This window comes from Tympanuchus pallidicinctus, unplaced genomic scaffold (genome assembly GCF_026119805.1).
Source record: "Tympanuchus pallidicinctus isolate F22 unplaced genomic scaffold, pur_lepc_1.0 scaffold6, whole genome shotgun sequence".
In the NCBI taxonomy this organism is placed as follows: Eukaryota; Metazoa; Chordata; class Aves; order Galliformes; family Phasianidae; genus Tympanuchus; species Tympanuchus pallidicinctus.
The window spans coordinates 32,006,833-32,028,657 of record NW_026294780.1 but is presented as its reverse complement, the minus strand read 5'-3'; the positions used below and the strand labels follow the sequence as shown (position 1 = coordinate 32,028,657).

Sequence of the window (21,825 nt, the reverse complement as noted above, 5' to 3'; positions counted from 1 at the left end):
TCAGCTCAGTTCTGTGACTAGCAGGACGGAGAGATTTGCAAATCCACGCCTCTGGAAACAGGGGACCCCAAATAATTAAAAACAACAGCAAAGATCTGAGGAGAAACATACTAATTTATGGTATATAAATATGGTATCGGAATGTAAGATAACACACTATAATGTAATATAATTAGAATTGAAGCTAATTAATGTAATGAGGGAAAGAGTGTCCAGAAAGTGGAAAAGCTGCACCATAACGCTGAGGTGAGATGCACAGTCAGGGTAAGCAGCAGGGAAGAGAGCCGAAAAAGGGAAGGTCTCGTGACCTTGCCAGGAGTTATATCTCCTCTCTGAATGCAAAGTGTTCTGGGGTAGTGTTGCATTTCCTGTTCTGAAGGGTCAGGCCGCCTTAGGACTAGCAAATGACTAGGGCCATTAGCAACACATACATCAACATGATGGAGAGGCAAATGGCGTTTATTGCAACTACACAGAGGTTTATATGCCCTATGTGCTTCGTGTGTGCCCCTAAAGCATGTGTCATAAATCCATCACAGAGCAGGAGAGGTCCTAACACATCACATCCCAATGGGGTGCCTCGCTAGTGCCTACTACATCTCCTCCTCCCCATGCTCAGTAAAGCCTTACCTGTTATAGCGCGATTCGCCTACCGCCTAATAGCCCCATCCTAATAGCCTAATAACCTATTAACCTAATGACCCTAGCGTAGATCATACAGGGAATGATATATTCTTAGATGGTCCGAGTTGGACCATCCATCTCAACATGTGCCAAACTTTAGCCTATAATATGACTACAAGCATCAAACATATTAATGTTAAACGTAACACAATCATGACCAGATGCAGTATGGAGTTAAATATCCCTGTTGCTTTAGGAGACGGTCCAAGAAGTGCTTCCCACCGGTGGTGTTCTCCATCCTTCTTCACTCGTTCCAGGACACGAAGCATCTCCGTCATATCATGGTGAACAGTGATCAAGGCTCTCTGTCCATTGTACCTTAGCAGTTGGTACAGATCATCAGAGAGGGTCTGGGGAATGGAAGACCTCCCTTCAGTCAGGGAAGAGGTGGTCCAAGAGCGCCTAGGCAATACCAATGTTCACAAATCCATGGGACCAGATGAGATGCATCCACGGGAGCAGAGGGAGCTGGCAGAGGTGATTGCTGAACCGCTTTCTGTCATTTTTGAGAGATCTTGGAGGACGGGGGAGGTGCCTGAAGACTGGAGGATAGCCAATGTCACTCCGGTCTTCAAAAAGGGCAAGAAGGAAGACCCGGGTAATTACAGGCCTGTCAGCCTCACCTCTGTCCCTGGAAAGGTGATGGAAAAGCTTGTGCTGGATGCCATCTCCAGACAACTGGGAGAAAAGAAGTTATCAGGAGTAGTCAGCATGGGTTCACCAAAGGGAGGTCGTGCTTGACCAACATGGTAGCCTTCTATAATGTCATCACATGCTGGATGGGGGAAGAGTGGTAGATGTAGTCTACCTTGATTTTAGAAAGGTATTTGATACTGTCTCCCACGACATCCTTATAACAAAGCTGAGGAAGTGCGGGATAGATCAGGGGACAGTGAGGTGGGTTGAGAACTGGCTGACTGGCAGAGTGCAGAGGGTCGTCACTGGCGGTGCAGAGTCTGGTTGGAGGCCTGTAACCAGCGGTGTTCCTCAGGGGTCGGTGCTGGGTCCAGTCTTGTTCAACATCCTCATCAGTGACCTCGATGAGGCGATAGTGGCCACCCTCAGCAAGTTTGCTGATGATACGAAGTTGGGAGGATTGGCTGATACGCCTGAAGGCTGTGCTGCCATTCAGCGAGACCTGGACAGGCTGGAGAGCTGGGCAGCAAGAAAGTGGATGAGGTTCAACAAAAGCAAGTGTAGAGTCTTGCATCTGGGGAGGAATAATTGCATGCACCAATACAGGCTGGGGGATGACCTGCTGGAGAGGAGCTCTGCGGAGAAGGACCTGGGTATCCTGGTGGATGACAGGTTGGCCATGAGCCAGCAGTGTGCCCTTGTGGCCAAGAGGGCCAATGGCATCCTGGGATGCGTTAAAAAGAGCGTGGCAGGTCGAGGGAGATGATCGTCCCCCTCTACTCTGCCCTGGTAAGGCCTCATCTGGAGTACTGTGTCCAGTTCTGGGCTCTCCAGTACAAAAAAGACAGGGATCTCTTGGAAGGAGTCCAGTGGAGGGACACAAAGATGGTGAAGGGCCTGGAGCAACTCTCTTATGAAGAAAGCCTGAGTGTGCTGGATCTGTTCAGCCTTGAGAAAAGAAGACTGAGAGGGGACCTGATCCAGGTCTATAAATATCTAAGGTGTGGGGGGCAGAATGGCGAGGCCGGACTGTTTTCAGTGGTGAGTGGAGACAGGACAAGGGGAAACGGCCGGAAACTGCAGCATAGGAAGTTTCACACAAATGTGCGCAAGAACTTCTTTACAGTGAGGTGACGGAGCACTGGAACAGGCTGCCCAGGGAGGTGGTGGAGTCTCCTTCTCTGGAGATGTTCAAGACCTGCCTGGATGCCTACCTGTGCGACCTGGTGTAGGGAATCTGCTTTGGCAGGGGGGTTGGACTCAATGATATCTGGAGGTCTCTTCCAACCCCTACAATTCTGTGATTCTGTGATTCTGTGATCATGTTGTAAAAGTTTCTTCACCAAAGCAAGATTCATTCCAATTGGAGCATGCTCTAAGTTTTCCTAGGAGCCATTCCTGCAAATGGCAAGACTCATGATCCGGTTAGTTCCTTACTGGTATCTGGCTTGACTTTCCACAATGGTACCCATACTATTTTTTCCCATCTCATGATGTTTTACTGCTGCATAACCTATTCCCCATACCAGGATCATCCAGCCTGCCTCCCACAAATTTGGCAAATAGTCTTTGCCAATCCCTTTCCGCGGTCCGGCGGCCCCAATGGACCCCACCCACACAACACAGTGATTTGATCAACTATTCCATCCTATACTGCTGCTGCTATACCCTCGTTTGTCAATGGTGCAGTCTTCTGTTTATCCAGAACATACTTAATAATGTCTCCCGGCCGACCTGGCGTTACATGTTTGGGCGCTGTTCTCAATAATGTCTTAATGTCTGCATGCGATCTTTGTCGCAGACAATCCAGTCACTGACCCCTATGCCGCCTTGGGGAGGTCTGACCCCTGTACTGCCTGCAAAAGCCGGTTTGCAAATTCTTGAAAAAACTCACTTGGACCTTGGGTAATGTCAGTCCAAGGGACTGGCGGCTCGGTATTACTAGCAAGCTTCTTGAACGCATCTATCATTGCGTCCGTGGCTGCTATGAGCTCCCCTGGCCTTAATCTGGCCGCTTGAGCCTGCGGGGAGGTCATGCCTCTCTCCTTCCCTGAAAGCCACTGCAAATTTGTCCCATGCACGGGGTGATGCGGATCAACTTCTGCAGCTGTGGAAATAGCCCGTAAATTTGTCATCCAATCCAGTGTCTATACTGTGTATTGTACTGGTTTCAATATTATGTGCATTAGGTTTGTGATATCATGGGGGAGAAGAGGCCCTGGCGTGGTTAGAGCTTCCAGTGCATTTAGAGTGAGGGGTGACTTCAACCCTCATTTCTCCACACAGTCCATCATGTGCGTGACGCCCTTAGGATCAAGGGGTATCCACTATGGCCCGTTGTTGCTCACTATTACTGGGAAGGCTTCGGGGATCATGCCTTCCTCCAACAAACTAGATCTAATCCGACCCCAGTCTGTCAATGCCTCCTTTACAGAGCCCTCTAAATCTAATTGCTGCTCCCCCGAATTGTTACTTGTGTTATTGCTCCTAGGTATAGCTGGAGATGGCAGGCCTAGCCCTCTGTCTGCATCAGATAAGCCTTTGGTTTGGTCCCCCTCTGTGTGGGCAGTAAGCTGATCCCACCCATGAGATCACATCCTCCTCCTCCTCCCTGAGACGAGGAACACTGATGTAATTCTGATAAAGGATATAATGTTCCGCCCGACGAGTTCAGATACGGCAGCGGGGGGTGGGTCAACCAACATCCACCATCTTGTTTGTCTTCTTTCGGGCTGGGCACGGTTGTTTCAGCTGGCGCCATCTTGCTAACAGTCATCAGCAGCTTCATCTCTTCTTGGCCCCTGCAAACGACAACCACTCCCGAGCCCCCCTCACCGGAACCCACCGGATCCCATGTCTCTCCTCCACCACCTAGACCTAAAAGCTGCTGAGCCTCTGCCGATACTTCTCCTTCCCCTCTAGTCACTTTCATCGTCCCTAGTATCAGGCCCCAAGTTTTCAGCTCAGACCCACCCTTCTGGGCACTCATGATATATTGTGCGAGTGCAGAAGTGAGATCATCCCACCTCCTGTGATCGAGAATATCCTGGGGAGCCTTAACCTCCCCTTCCCGCTCTAACCGGGAGATAACCGCAGCAATCTCCTTCTAAGAAGGAACATTCTTGCCGCAATAATCCTTGCATAGCAGGAGTATTACCTTAATTACGGATTCCATGACTTGGACCTCAGCACGGCCTCTCTACCCCTCCATTCTGCTAACTACGAGCCATAGCACTTGACCCAGACTTCAGCACAGCGACGTTACCACGCTGCAGCGACATTACCACGCTGCCTCCCGGTGACTTTGGGCCCCAGCACAGCGCCAACACCGCACTGCTAATTGCCAGAGGGAGGAAGGGATGGGAAGATGGTTCAATCTGTCTCCTCACACGGGGCACCACTTGTTGCAGCTCCCGTTCTGAAGGGTCAGGCCACCTTAGGACTAGCAAATGACTAGGGCCATTAGCAACATATACATCAACATGGAGAGGCAAATGGCGTTTATTGCAATTACACAGAGGTTTATATACCCTACGTGCTTTGTCTAAACCCCTAAAGCATGTGTCACAGAGCAGGGGAGGTCCTAACGCATCACATCCCAATGGGGTGCCTCGCTAGCGCCTACTACAGGGCATGTAGTTCTTCTTCTCTTCTGGACAGGTGCCCAGAACTGGAGCATTAACTCTTTAACTCCCAATGCACTACCTGATGTTATGATGTGGAATACCAATAACCAAAAATCATAAAATCATAACAATAGGTTAGCCTGATATGAGGAAGTATCATTAATGGGTTTGTAACTAAATCATTTAGATTCTTATTTTATGGGTAGGTTACTCTCTTTCTACTCTCTTATCTCTTTCGAGGTAATATGATGAATGTTTCATTATATTCAGCAGTTCAAAATGTTGGATCCTCTTAACAGCGTCGGGGAACAAAAAAAATTTCTCTGTTCTTCTGTTGGGAAGTTCTACATAGCTTGGATAGCTGTTATAATTTCATTTCACGTTAATAGACTCAAAATTCTAAAATATATTGATTTAGAGAAAGGGAACCTTGATGTCTCAAAGCTTTTTCACTGGAAGAAAAAGCTCTGATTTTTGTCATCCAAACCTGCTAAAGCCTGTGTCACAGTGACAGTTCCAGAAAAAGAAGTTCACTCATGGAGTTCACATTGCTGCTTTTTAATACCTGAAACCTTTAAAGTACTGAAACCGCTTTCAACAGTTCTGATTTTAGATTCTGTACCCAGACTTGTGTTTTCAGTAGGGAGTACAGCTCAGAGTCACTAGCAGTGTGAATGTCCTGAAACAGAAATCAAATTTATTTGTGATTGTTCACAGATCACTCTATTTATTACTTGTCTTTGAATGTCCTCTTATGGTTCAGACTTTTTTTTTAACAATAGAAGAATGGAATGCTGAGAATGGAGATGAGAGTGGAATAAAGTTAAAAATAGTGTGGAAAAACTATTAAACACTTCCATCTACTTAAACCTTCTTGTAATAAAGAAGGCAAAAGAGTTACACATCACACAAAATAAGGTTAACTGACGTGCAGTACTAACTAGATTGTTTTGTGCATTCACACAAAACTGATGACTAGCATGGTCAGACTGAAATGTAACAGCTGATTCTTCACCTTTTAAAGGGAAATAACTTTTCCTGTCTTTAAGTCTCCATTGAATGGAGGAATGGAGGAATGGGACTTTCTGACAGCTATTCAATTGCATCTTCACTTGGTTCATTAGTTATGTGATAGATGTAACCATATTCTGGGGCTTCTGGCAGAAAGAATGGGTGATGATGACAAAAATGACATAATACAAACATGGAACACACAGAGGAGTGGAAGCTTTCATTTTCTATCCCAGACTAAAAAGGTATCTACTCTGATATGCTGCAGCCTAGGTCATAAGAAAGAAAATGTAGTATCCATGTGCTCAGTTGGGACAGGGGATACTTGGAGATCAGGAGTGTCTTGCCTATCGGTCCCATCAGGAAAAAATGCCTGAAAGAACAGACTTCATTTTCAAGTTAACTACAAGAAGGAAAGGAAAATTTATCAGATGTAGCTATTGCACATATTACGATAGTTCAGCTGAAAGAAGAATTAATTATTGAGAGAATGGAGAAAATAGGTGTAAGATATTATTCTGTTAACATCTGTGTCTCAAAGCTTGCTGGGGACACAGATGGACTTGTTCAAGTCCCGAGCAAGGATTGTGGAATCCTTTGTCTGAAGGACACAGATGAACAAGTCCAGGCAAGTCCTGGGCAAAGGCTGTGAGATCCTTTCTCTGGGGGATGCAGATGGGCAAGGCCAGGGGCAACAAGAGCGAGATGAGCTGCACCTAAATAGCTGTGAAGTGCTCCTTTGTGTGGACTGATCTCATGCTGGGTATACAGATATTAAAAGAACCTCATCTCCCTCCTATAAATTGGTGCGAGACAATAGGGGAAGGTAACAAATGGGGAAGAGAGTTAAACATAATTACATAGAGCAGAGGAATAATATTCAGCAAGCCTTAAGATCTGTGTGCATTAGAATAAATAAAACTCAGTACTTTTTTTGTGTCTTCTCAGAATCTGGGTAATGATTATATCAGATATAAGACTCTTAGCAGACACGCTTGAAACTTTTGTTGCAAAGCCCGTTAGCATTCCCATAATTCATGAATTCTGAATTTCTTCTCAGAACTTGTTTTTGTCTTTTATAACTGCTCCCCACAGTCTTACTGTTTGTAAAGAATATCTTCTGTAGAAAGGATGTATAAAGGCAAAGTTGTGTATGTCTATAAAATTTTTGTTAAAACTTGTCAGGTATCTTATGAAATATGGAAAAGTATGTTGTGAAAGCAGATCTGTGGCTCATCAAGCACCTCAGCCAGCTCCTTCAGAACCCTGGGATGCATGCTATCTGGCCCCATAGACATGTACGCCATTCAGTCTCATGAGATTGTCTTGGACCTGCTCTGCCCTTTCAGTGGGGGGAGATGCATGGTGCACGGTGGGAAGGGTTGAAAAGGATATTCAAACTTGGTGAAAGGAAAAGGTTTTTCGCTACAGTCAAGCATTGTATTTGAACAGTCTCCATCATTGGTAGTCAAGATCAAAATGGCTGAAAAATTGAGCAATCCATTGAGATCTCATAGCTCACCTTCCTGTGAGCAGGATGTTGGACTAGCTACCTCCTGAAACACTTTCCAACCTGAATTATTCAGTAATTTTGTTTTGCATTTGTTTTTATGAACAAACTTGCTGGGGAATAAATTGAAAAATTATCTAGCGCTACAGTGGCCTCATATTTAAATTTTGCATTGTCACTGCCAAGACATCCTCCCTCCCTTCCCCCAGTACATGAATTCTTATGGGAAAGATTGCTTTGCTATCCATCATTGCTAACCATAGCACTTTTAGGGGCACATCCTTGACATATAACAAGGTATGCCTGTACTTTGAACTCTGCTTATCAGTGAATCAAAGCTGTTACGTGTGATATAAAAGATAGACCAGTTATTTGCTAAGTTATGGCAGCTTGAACCCTAACCATCCTGACCTATGCTGCCAGAGTTTCAGTGAGGAAAATGGTGGCTTAGGGAGAGCAATCTGTCTACCAGTACTGTAGTTACATGTATCTTTTCTTTTCCAGATAACAAAGGAACTTTATCAGATAGGGTCCCAGTTAGCCTGTATCTCAAAGTATTTGTGTCCCTACTTTCTCTTTTCTCTCAATGTCCTTTTTGGGAAGTTTCAGAGATGACATTTCCTTTTCTTATTTTCTTTCTTACTGATAATCAAAAAAGATCCCCTTTTTCATCCCTGAATAGAAATTTTGTTTTGATATTGTTAATTGCATACAGTAGTTAAATTTGGGGAATTTGGAACTTAAATATCAGTATGTTCATTTCTGACCATTTTAAGGAGGTATTTGGCATTCCGAACATTTTTCTTCTATTTGTTATTCTCTGTGTTTTCAATACGTTTTATTTATTTAAAAGAAAGTGACTTTTCACTACTGCTGTTCTCATTTATATAGCTGCTTTTCTGTCAGTCATATCACATAGATTTATTTCCCTTTTTGCAGTGAAAATTAAAAATTATACACACATAATTAGTGTATTTACATCTAAAATTATTTTTAGGAATTTTTTATTAAATCAAGCAGTGTATGCAGCAGACAAGAAATGCTGCTGTGGTAGACTTTAAGATTACCAGTGTATATATAAGTTTTTAAAACTCATTTTTAATGTTTCTAGAGTCTAAAATATGACTTGAATTTCACAGTTCAGTCTGTTATCCTTGTCTTTCAGTCTCTGAGTTTTCTGTAAAAGTTCTATTAAAGTTGTATGAGACAGTTTACATCTTGCTTAGTAGTAGTTTGTGTACAGAGAAATGCAGAAGAGGATGCTGATCTCTTTTGTAACTGATGACAGGACATAAAAGAACTGTATAAAAATGTGCTAGGAAAGGTTCGGAATGAACATTAGAATGAATTTATTTTCTGTGAGGATCGTCAGTCACTGCAGCAGGCTTCCTAGTGATGTGGGTGATTCTCCAGGCCTGTCAGCATTCAGAATGCTCCACAACAATGTGTTTTAGCTTTTGGTTAGCGCTGTAGAGGTGAGACAGTTGAACTTGATGGTCTTTGTAGGTCTTTTCCAGCTGAACTGTTGTATTCTGTTCTTCAGTACTACAGCAATTTCTATAACCGTTGCATGGCCTGTAATATTCTTTCCAAAATATGTTTGCAATCAAATTTTCTGGTATGAGTTGCAAATGCACACTGATTTGTAAAAACAAGAGCAGAGAAAGAAGATTGGAGATCTAAAAATATTAATAAGAGCAATTTAACTATTGATGTGTTCATTAAATGTGCTATGTAAATGAATAGAAAATGTAACAAGCTTTGTCAGCATGAACTTGATTTCCTTGAATCTCCTTCCCCTCTATCTGTTTATGGTATAGATTTGACCAGTTTGAGTATATCAGAAGTTTTCAGTAGCTTCATCTTCACTGTCTGCAGAGATTTGAATTCTGTGAACTTTTATTTATTTAACATCAATGAAAACATATACTAGCTTTAGGACAAATGTTTTACAGTTTTTAAGGCTTTTGTTTTTGTATGTTGTATGCACTTGCACCAACACATGCTTATTTCAATGCAGTGTTCTTTTTTTCACAGTGGCAGTAGTGGTGTGGGTTGATTAAATAAGGAAAAATAAAAAAGGCTTTTCCCTGGTAGAGTTTTACAGCATACTGGGAGTAATTCCTGACTGTTTACCTAAAGAATTTGATATAAACTTGGCAGTTTAATGATAATTGTGTCTCTTTTCCTTCATTATCAATTTTTCTGCTCCTATTATGAAAAATTACTGCACCAAAACATTTAGTGAAAGGAATGTATGTAAACATGCTGTTGGACAGTTGTAAGCTGAATAATGTTGTGATAAAATAAATGTCCTCCATGTAGAGTACAACTACATGCACGTATTGGCACTTTGACAACTCCCCAAATACTAAATAGCCTAGTAATTAATAATCACCCTGCCTAGAGTCACAAGATTCTGAAAATATTTATACTGACTCAAACAGATATCTGAAGAATAATACTATATTTGTGAAAACCTAATACAGATAATAGTTTCAGCGTCTTTGTTTAATTGTTAACTCTGATCTCTGTTGCATTGCCTCCTACGCTACTAACCCTAACCAGGTCAGGACCAAATAACTGCACGTATACACCAATATGATGAACAGCAAAATGGTGTTTATTGCACGTGAGCCCTAGCTTATATACCTTATGTGCTTCGCCTAGGCCCCTAAAGCATGTGCCACACATCAATCATAGAGCTTGGGGAGGTCCTATCGCATCACATCCCGAGGGGGGTCTCACAGCAGCCTACTACAATCTCTTAATTTTTGCTGTGAAGAGCAATGTACTGCAATTAAAAATGTAATCAGCAAATACATCACTTCCCATATCACTCCAGCTCTCTTCAGGTTTGTGTAATCAACCACAGTAGCTACTGCAACTATAACCCAGAACCACAAATACCAATAGTGATTAAATACAAATAGTGATTGAATACATATTTTCATGAAGTAATCATAGAATCATAGAATTATAGAATGGCCTGGGTTAAAAAGGATGACAATGATCATCTAGTTTCAACCCTTCCCCTATGTGCAGGGTTGCCAACCACTAAACGAGGCTGTCCAGAGCCACATCCAGCCCAGCCTTGAATGCCTCCAGGGATGGGGCATCCACAGCCTCCTTGAGCAACCTGTTCCAATGCTTCACCTCCCTCTGAGTGAAGAACTTCCTCCTAATGTCTAAACTAAACCTCCCATGTCTCAGTTTAAAACCATTCCCTCTTGTCACTATCCACCCATGTAAACAGCCATTTCCCCTCCTGTTTATATTCTCCCTTCAAGTGTTGGGAGGCCACAATGAGGTCTCCCCAAAGCCTTCTCTTCTCTAAGCTAAACAAGCCCAGTTCCCTCAATCTTTCCTCAAAAGAGAGGTGCTCTAGCCCTCTGATTATCTTAGTGGCTCTCCTCTGGACCCGTTCCAAGAGTTCCATGTCCTTCTAGTGCTGGCGGCCCCAGGCTTGGACACAGGCAATACTTAGTTTAGGGAGGTAAGCTGTTGAATTGCATAGCAGCTTGAAAAAATAATTATGAACAGCAAAAAGAATTATTGAGACAACTCTAAGTGTAGGTTACAAATGTTTAGTGTTGAGTAGTATTAAAAATTGATACTTTTCTTAGTCTTTTATAGCAATAAAATCAGTGATGTTTCTCTCAGTCATATTTGTTCTATATTACCCATGTCAAAAACTCTCACAGTTAAACTTCAAATTAATTTGTTTCTATTCCAGTTTGTATGGGAACTGTTGAGTCATGGCCTGAACCACTGATTGATCACCTGAGGCAAGCACTGAGTCAGCCACAGGAGCTCAGGTGAAGGCAATTCACCTGTGTGACCAGAAGAGGGTGAAGCCCGGCTCCACCTCTCCTAGACCCCATTTAAGGGCTGACTGCTCCCTAGGAAGGGTCTTTTTCTGTAGATCCTTCTTTTGGAGTTTTCCTGCAGCTCTAGGAAATGGGTGAGCATTTTCACAGAATCACAGAATGGTCAGGGTTGGAATGGACTTCAAGGATCATGAACCTCCAACCCCCCTGCCACATGCAAGACCACCAACCTTCGTATTTAATACGAGGCCATTTTCATTTATTTTGATTATCCTTTTTCACTATGATAATCCTTCTAGTTATATGACCTGTAAAATACTAGCCTAACCATGCCACTCTGCTGATTGTGTACTTATTGACTACAATTGGTGAGCCAGGCAGACCAAATATACTAAAAATATATACATATAATATATATATAGTGTCTTTCCTTTGGAATATCTGTAAGTGGGTTAGGAGAAAGAATGCTACCCTCCCCAGACAAAACAATCCCTGGACAGATCCCAGGATTTCTGGGTTCACCTTATTATGAATTAGCAACCACAACTGAAAAATGGGGTCCCCTACATGTTATGAAAAATATTTCTCCTTTCCACATGGCGGACTATTTTCATGGATTAAGCTGAGATATATTGGTTACAAAAGAACGGTAGCTAGCTGCTTCCGCAGTGGCATGGCCACTGTTAGATGTTTTAAATCAGGCTGAAATCAGAGCCAGTACCTTAGGAAATGAAAATCAATTATTGCAAGTCCACATAGAATAATTAGAGCAAGAACTTGGTATACTGATGGGGAAAAAAGCAAGCCTGATTTTTTCCAGTAGGGCAGGTCTGTAACATTTCAACAGATAATAACCAGGCTTCTGAATCAGTGGACCTGGTTGATCTAGAAAGTAGAATTTAAAATCGGATCTCAATGCTCCGCTAGCAATGGACCCATGGAGATCTATTATGTAACTCAAAATGAAAAAAATGCAAGATATGCCCACTAATCAGTGACCCCCTGCCCAAACTCATTTACATGTGATGGCCCGTCCATATACGTCAATGGAATTAATGGACCAAGTATAATGGTTCTGACAGAAGCCCAGAGAAAGCATGCCAACTTGGCTGTTAAGATTATGGGATTCAGGAGCAGAAAGTGCTGTGGTCAACAGGCCAGAAATCTCTAAACTGTACAGTCTGCCCTTAGGCAGAGGCTATATGCTGGCATCCACTATGTCAATAAAAACCATAATACATTAGTTGATGGTGGCATTCCATAAGGTCTGGCCTAATAAATCAGATACACCGTTACACAGGGCTATGGTCCTCCATGAAGGACCTTCAAAATTACATTCGCTAATTGGATATAGGTGATATATGAAGATACATTTGAAAGCCCAGATATACATCTTGGGCATATGGGGTCTGGCTATCCAGATGACTGTGGGAGAGTTCAGACTTTGACAAAAGTGCATTAGTATCTAGGCGGTATAGGCAATATTGACAGGCCATGTGAAGCATGAGCCTATTTGCCTGTTGAAATCGTACCGGATTACTAATGGTAGACAGACTCCCACGTGGATGAAATATCAAGAATGGTGCAGGAATTAGAAGAAGTTGGCATTATAAGACCTGCACGTAGCCCATATAATTCCCCCATATGGCCAGTGCGAAATTCAGATGGAACATGGAGAATGATGGTGGATTATAAAGAATTGAATAAGATCACGCTGCCTATTCATGCAGCCATAACCAGTATTGTTTCCATAATGGACACATTGAGTAGGGAGATAAAAACCTACCGTTGTGTCCTAGATTTAGCAAATGCATTCTTCAGTATTCCAGTTGCTGAAGAATTGCAAGACCACTTTGTGTTTACATGGGGAGGCAGGCAGTGGACCTTTCACATTCCGCCACAGGGGTACATGCATTCACCAACATAATACCATAATCTAGTGGCGTGTGACCTGGCTAATTGAAGATAGCCTGATGATGTTAACTTGTATTATATTGAAGTTCTCTTGTTGATATCTGACTCACTGGAGGTGGTAGGACAGGCAGCAGATTCACTACTTATCTGCAGGAAAGAAGATGGGCTATAAATCCTCAGAAGTTGCAATGTCTAGGCCTGTCCATAAAAGTCCTGGGGGTAGTTTGGTCAGGAAACACTGAAGTCCTGCCCAGTGCTGTCATAGATAAGGTTCAGGTATTCCCAGTCCCTACAACACCAAAGCAGCTGCAACAATCAAGAATTTTTAGGTATATTGGGAAACTGGCATTCTTTCACACCTCATTTAGCACAGCTGCTGAAGCCACTGTACAGACTCATGAAGGAAGGGCAATTATGGGACTGGGAGAAAACAGAACAAGCTGCCTTCCAGCAGGCAAAACTGGCAGTTAAACCCAGGCATTGGATATATTTGATCCTATCCTCCCAGACAAGTTGGACGTTCATGTCACTCAGGATGGCTTTGGCTGGAGCCTGTGGCAACGCCAGAGTTCTGTTCAGACCCCCATTGGATTCTGGCTCAGGTCTGGCGTAGAGCAGAAGAAAGATACACAATGACTGAGAAACAGTTACTGGCTGCCTATTTGGCATTACAGGCAGTAGAGCCAATAACTCAAAACAGCTGAAATCATAATTAAGACCACTCTGCCGATTCATGGGCAGGTGAAAGATCTGACCCACCTTCCTGAGACAAGGGTGGCCCAAGCACAAACAGTGGCACGATGGGTCACCTATCTCAGCCAGAGGAGTCATCTATCTTCATCACCATTGAAAGAAGAACTTCAGAAGTTCCTAGGCCCAGTGACATATCACTGTGATGCACCAAAAGAAATGTTGGTCACTCCACCAGGGAAGAGTCCAGTTCAAGAGCGGGAAATATCCTATCCTTGAAGATGCCTGATGGATCAGTACACATGTCAACAGTTTACGGGCTGGTTCGGCCCGGTTCCGTAACCAGCAGGGCGGAGGGATCTGCGGATCCGCGCCTCTGGGAAAGGGGAAACAGGGGACCCCAAAAATACTTGAAAACAACAGCAATAATCTGAGGTGGAACAAATGATTTACTAAATATAGTATTAGCAAAAAATACAATGAGAGAGAGAGAGAGAGAGAGTCTGTCTAGATGGTAGATAGACCTCACCACAATGCTGGGGTGAGAAGTGCAGTCCAGTTGAGTGACTAAAGAAGAATAGACGGCAAAGTGCAGACAGCGAAGCGCAGACAGCGAAGCGCAGACAGCGAAGAGCAGGCAAAGAAGAAGGATCAGGTGACCTTGCCTGGAGTTATATCTCCTTGCTGACCGCAAAGCCTCCTGGGGAAATGTAGTTCTTCTCTGTCGGACGAACATTCGGCAGAAGTCAAACCCCCCCCCCAGTGCATTACATGATGTTATGGTGTGGAATATTGATGACCAAAAATCATAAAACCATGACAACACAGATGGATCCAGCAAAGGCAACTCAAGATGGTGGAGAGCAATTGCATACCATCCCTCCACCGAGACAATCTGATTTGACAAGGGGGACGGTCAGAGCAGCCAATGGGCAGAACTGCGAGCCATGTGGATGGTTATAACCAAGGAACCTGGTGATGATATCCTGAATATCTGTACAGATAGTTGAGCTGTGTACTGGGGGCTCACTCTTTGGATTGCACATTCCTGGGCCACCCATTAATGGACTATCCACACCTGACCAATCTGGGGCAAAGACATGTGATTAGACATATGGAATGCAGTTAAACACAGGACTGTATGTGTCTACCAAGGGTCTGATTGTAGGATCAGCCCCTACAATCACTGGGAAATGATAAAGCGGACACACCAGCCCAAGTTTGATGGATTGAGAATTTGCCATCTGAGAACATCGTCCGTTGGTTACATCAGAAGCTACAGCATGCTGGACAAAAGACAATGTGGGCAGCTGCTAAAACATGGGGACTGCCCATACAGCTACCTGACATCATCCAGGGATGCTGAGATTGCTTGCTCCAAGATGAAACTGAGATCGTTGCCTGAAACAACAGCCCATCTTGCTATAGGACACAATCCTCTCCATCGATAGCAGGTTGATTACGTCAGGCCCCTCCCTCGGTCTGAGGAGAGAGATATGCCCTGACCTGCGTCGACACTGCAAGTGGGCTACTGCAGGCCTATCCAGTACTGAAAGCAAACCAGGCATGTACCATCAAGGCACTTACTGAACTCATGTTGGCCTACGAGACACCTCGAATCATCGAGAGTGACCGAGGGACTCATTTTACTGGTGCAATGATACAACACTGGGCAGAAGAAAACAACATTGAGTGGCAATTCCATCTCATGAGTCTTTGAGCCTTCAGGATCACTGGAAGGAACGAAATGCCATCAAAGCGTTCCAGTGTTATTGTCAGATCACGTGTAACATCCAGTGATGATCTACATGGGACTAATGGAGCATAGGATGGACCTGCACCTGATAACCACATGCCTCTGGTAACTCAATTGAGCACCGGCTCATATAAGAACATGAACTTCCACCTTACACTGATCATCACTTGTCTTAAATTGTGTCAACCTGCATCACGACAGGCAATTGTATAAATGCCACGATGTGTTGGATCTCTGTATTAGGGAATATTCACCCCCTAGTAAACTTGATCATTTCTTCACACTGTGAAGAGGCAGAATGTATGGGAACTGTTGAGTCATGGCCTGACCCACTGATTGAATCACCTGAGGGAAGCACTGAGTCAGCCACGGAAGCTCAGGTGAAGGCAATTCACCTGTGTGACCAGAAGGAGTAGAGCCTGGCACCACCTTTCTTAGACCCCATTTAAGGGCTGACTGCCTCTGTGGATTTTTTTTTCTGGATATTGTTCCCTTTGAATTTTTTCTGTCGACTCAGAAAAGGGTGTGCATTTTCATTTATTTTTTATTGTCCCTTTCCACTGTGATTATTCTTCTAGTTATACAACCTGTTAAATACCAGCCTAATCATGCTATTCTGCTGATTGTATGTTGTTGATTGTACATAGTTAATATACATTATTGATGAATTAGTTTCTTTGTTATTATTTGTGTTTTTGTTGATTTATTACAGAATTCAGCTTCAACGTGGTAGGTCTTGTGAACTGAAGCATGAAATATGGATATTGTTTTAATTTAGTCATGATTGAAATTGAATGGGAATTCAAACAGGAAAGTGTACATAGAAAATGTGACTTAAAATATAACAAGATTTTCATGTGTATACTTTTGTGCTTTTTGATTATAATATGAATACTGAAACAATGTTGTGGAGAAGAAATCCTTTTCTATCTGTCATTTCAAGGTGAGTTTTTAAGAGTAAGTGTTTATTCATTTGAACGCTGATATTGTTTAGGTAATGAGAAATGTAATTATGCTTATTCTGGAGCTTGTACAGTTGTGCTTTCCTCTTCAGTTGAGTATGTTTCTTATAGTTTCAAAATTTGTCTTTTTTACCATGTTATGTGCTGGTATGCATGTGCAAAAGATCGCTTTGTGTAATGTATCAGGGCTGTGCTAGAAGCAAACTTTTTTTGTTTTTAGATAACATATTTTATCTTCTGTTTAATCATTATACTAAGATTAATAAGTACCCTGTTACTTTAGTCCATATGAGAAGTAATTTAAAGTAATAGATAATATAAAACTGACATAGGTATCTCAATTAATTACATGTATTTAAATTAAGAATAATAGTTTTCCATTTTCTAGTGATTATTATAATAGACGTATGGTTTATTAAACTAGCCAGATACACAACACATCCAATTTATGCTCAGTGCTTCAGAAATTGAGCAATTAACATATTTAAAACTAAGCAGTGGAGTTCCTACATTTCCAGTTACTTGGTGTGAACTCAATTTATGGGAAGTTTTTTTCTTGCTCAGAAACAAGCCAATCAATTTTTAGTACCAAGGATCAAAGAGAATACCGACAATAGGATCTTTTGACTACTCATATTTGAACTGGTGTCTTATAGCTTGTCTCAGGTATGGACAGTGTGTATGTGGTCTATCACATGACTGAATTTAATTTAGACCAATGTAAGCTCCTATTAATCCTTCTGTGACTCCAGGGAGAAGAATAAACAGCAAAGATTTTGTTCATAGAATCATAGAATCTTTTGAGTTGGAATGGACTTCTAAATTAAAGGTCATCTAGTTCAATTTCCATTTCCCCTTGTCACAATTGACTGTGCTACTAAGCATATCCTCTTCCTTCTTATAGATATCCTTTAGGTATTGAAAGGGAAGGCCTCATTGCAATTTTTCAACTACTGAAATAGGGCTTATAAAGAGAATTTTTACAATGGCCTGTAGTGACAGGACAAAGGGTAATGGTTTCAAATTAAAAAAGGCTAGATGTAGGTTAGTTATTAGGAAGAAATTCTTTACTCAGAGGATAGTGAGGCACAGGTTATCCAGAGAAGTTGTGGATGCACCATCCCTGTAAGTGTTTGTCAGGTTGAATGGGGTTTTGCATGATCTAGTCTAGTGGAAGATAGAATAATAGAATCACCAAGGTTGGGAAATACCTCCAGAATCATCCAGTCCAACCATTCATCTATCACCAATATTTCCCCATTAAACCATGTCCCTTACTAAACATCTAAACATTTCTTGAACAGCTCCAGGGACAGTGACTCAACCACATCCCTTGGTAGCCCATTCCAGTGCCTGATGACTCTTTCAGAGAAGAAATTCTTCCTAATATCCAACCTGAATCTACTGTGGTGCAACTAGGGGCCAGTCCCTCCTGTCCTGTCTCTGCTTATGCAGGAGCAGAGGCCATCCACTGCCTCATCACAACCTGCTTTCAGGGAGTTGTAGAGTTCAGTAAGGTCTCTCTTCAGCTGCTGCTTCTTCAGACAAAACAATCCTGCTTCCCTCAGCTGCTCCTTGTAAGGCCTGTTCTCCAGACCCCTCACCAGCTTTGATGCTGTGAAGATATCCCTGCTCGTGACACAGAGGAATTGGACTCGATCTTTGTTGATCCCTTCCAGCCTAAATCATTCTGCGATTCCCTGATTTTTGTGAACCATGAGAGCGATAGAGGAATAAAAAGATGACCAACAGTTGGAGAATAGGACTAAAAGACAGGAATGAGAACTGAATAGGCTGGAACAAATATGAAGAGAAAAAACATACCTCAAGCAGAAAGAATGAATGCAGAATTGGAAATGATGAGAAATCTGAGTTGGAGCTGCAACAGGGTGAGAGAAGGATAGGGACATTAGAATACATGTTGGGACTGGAAGGAACAGGATTGCAATAGGAGAGGTTAGGGAGAAAATGTCTGTAGCATTTAGGTTTCTTTGCAGATTTGGCACTGAACCAAAGCATATACATTTTTTTTAAAAGAAAAAAAAGAGTATATTGTAATTACTCTGAAGATCTTAGACCTGGAACTGACCCTTCTGTGGAGTGAGGAGCATTTCGCAACTTACAAGTCACTGATTTTTTTCTTCATTTTTTTAACTTGAAAATAACATTTCAACTGTATCCTAAAGAACCTTAGATTTCTATAATCATGTTCACAAAGTTAGAAAGGGTTGGTACTCATCTTTGTATAATCCAAGTGGACTTCATTTGGGAGATGTATTTCATAGAATTTACTTGCTTGTCATTCCCTTTTATAATGATCTTACCACTACAATTTACTATTTGAATGCTTAATTTCACAGATCTCATTGTCTTCCTATGTACTTCATTATTCAGTTATACCTGCTTTTGAAGAGTACTGATGTAAATTCAGATTTTGTCTATGGAATATACAGTGGTAGAAGTTAACAGTCTATTTCTGTCAGGTATAAACAGTGCTATCTCAGTACATACACAATGCTTGTAAGAAGTTTGTAAAGTTACATGCACAGACTGTAAAAGCTTTTGAATATGACTATTAGATTGGGCTGTGCTGGATATGCCTGGTAGTTTACCCCAATGAAAGAGCAGTTGGTAATCTCTGCTTTCAGTTGGCTTTCTTTAGATGCACACTATTTAGAGAAGTGTACTTTTTCTCACTCCTTACATTGAAGTCCATTTTGTGATAATTTTAATATTATATCTTTGCTTAGGAACTATTGTTTAAGTCCCTACTTAAACAATATTAAACATTCTACTTTACTCTAAAATTAATAACTTTTGTGTCACTCCACTTTAGTGAACTTCCAGCATTATTGGTTGGTCATCTTGATGGTGCAGAAAAATAATGAAGTCGAGACTTCATTTCAGATGATTCTTGCATGTTTGTTCTTTTCATTAACTCACACTGTAATTACTCTGTAATTCTCAATCCATATTCTTTTATGAAACAAAAACTATACCGTATCAGTTTTATTAAATTTTTTTATGGGGAAAAATCCTGTACACCCACAATAGTAGTGATATTCAAGCATAGGGTGGATTTGTTTTCTGTTGTTTTTCCTGGAGACCATCCAGGTGGATTAAGGAATGTGTTCTGACATTGTGTTTCATGACTGTATGTGTATGTGTGCTCCTAGACTTCTGCTGAAATAATAGCCAAGAAGTCAGATGTGCTATTTAGCCAAATAAAAACTCACATGCCGAAGAAACTCTGAAAGCTTTGCTGCAATGGAGAGCTCACTGGTGAGCTCAAAGGTGTAGTAAGAAAATCTTATTTGAGGCGTACTAGAAAATATTCTTGGTTGGACAACAGTTTCTCCTTTACCAGCTCTGAGAAAAGGGCTTTTCTGTCATTAATGGGAGTGTAATTTTCCATACTACACATGAAAATAGATGTTATTATTTGTTGACAAAAGAGCATATGAAGTTGTTACTTATCATTACTCATAAGCTGTGCCCTGTCTGTTTCTCAAAAATCATTGCCAATGGAAAGCACACGAGGTTCTTCATAACCTTACCAGTACAAACCATACTATGCCAATGTAAATTACTTAGAATTTCTAAAGAAAATTTTCTTTTTCCTAAAGTCACCATTTGTGATTTTGCTGGTAAGCATGGTCTGGAAGCACCTAGTTGATTGAGTGGACTTGAAAATTGTCAGATCTAGTACACTTTTCTGGAAAGTTTTGTAAGGTATAGGAAAGTATATATAACTTCTGTTTATGCATGTTTCCAGTGTGTATGCTCTCTACAGATCATTAAGCCTCAGACTATTTTAAGATCTGAAGCAGTCTTCTGGAAAGGACAGCTACTTATTTTCTGTGAAGGCATAATGTTGTTTAAAGTCAATGAATGTCACTTGTAGATAAATTTCATTTATGCATTGCATTGCAGATGGTTAGATGACATGTATCTTTGTGAAGACATGCTCATTTTGGAATGAAATATTCTTCCCAGGGTTGTAAACAACGTGCTTAGCAGGAAAGATTGACTGTCCTGTCTGCAGCCAATCACGTACAAAGTATACAGAATGTAAGCATGCTGAAACTATTTTTGTGTGGTAAAATGAAAATGGGAACATACAGTCAGAGCAATGATGAAATGCTTAAAGTATCAGCCTCAAGCAAAATTGACAGCAGTTGATATCAGATAGATAATGGGCATTTAGCAGTTTTGTATGAGAGGAAATGTCATGTTGCTATTGAACAAGAAAGTTGTTTTTAGAAAGAGTGATGATGTCTTCATGAGTTTGTGGGCAAAATTTCCACTCTTTCCTCATGCAGTCTGTATGGGAACAATCTCATTCATGCATTGGACTGTTTATGCATACACAAATGTTTACAGAGGACATCATAGTGTCACCTGTTTTTTCTGTTTATTTCAGTGAAAATTGCTTCCTTTTTGTATCTTAGAAACATTCCTACATCTGAAATCCTCAGGGTAAATATCTGACTAATCCCTTTTTTTTTTTTTTTTTTTTTTTCAAATGCTCTCAATCTTACCTAAAGATTAGATACTAAATAGAGTAGAAATGTGTTGCAACTGCTACTTGACAAATGGCAGTTAAGAGCAGTAATGGGTTAGAGTGAAGGTTTATCTAGCATTCTAACAATTTCAGTGATTTGTGTGAGAAGTACCATCTTACATTTAATGGTTGTCAAAGGATTTATCTTCTGAGAGTTTGTTCGATTTCGTCCTGAGTAAGTGTTGAGTATTCAGAACATCTTATACAAGGAATTTCACGTATTTCATGATAGTCTGTGAAGAATTATATTTGCTTTTCATTCCACAGCTGCTAGTTTTATTACACACCTCCTCATTCATCTATCGGAAAATATGGTAAAAAAAAATGGGATTCTCAATCCCATTCTCGATGCCACTTAGGCTGTTTCAGGCCTCTTATAACTCCCATTTTCTTATACCATCTCTTTAGCATTCTGGTTTGCTTAATTAACCTATTTCTATAACTATATTATAGCACAATGTTGCCAATTGTCAAATATCTTTAATGCCCTTCTCAAACTACATTTACATGTAGTTTACATGTAAAGAACATGTTTACATGTTCTAGTATATTCTTTGTGAGGTTAGTTACTAGCAATGTGTTCAGTATTCATTATGCAGGTAGCAGTGTGGAATTGTAAAGTGACATGATCATTTCTGTATG

The 21,825-nt window shown here is 41.4% G+C and overlaps 2 protein-coding genes across 5 annotated transcripts in view; both read left to right on the top strand.

Annotated features, from left to right (window-relative positions):
• Window positions 1-21,825, top strand: part of LOC128092111 (uncharacterized) — a 726,933-nt gene that overhangs the window by 81,581 nt on the left and 623,527 nt on the right. The window lies entirely within an intron of this gene.
• PIBF1 (progesterone immunomodulatory binding factor 1) overlaps window positions 1-21,825 on the top strand; it is a 135,263-nt gene that overhangs the window by 57,811 nt on the left and 55,627 nt on the right. The window lies entirely within an intron of this gene.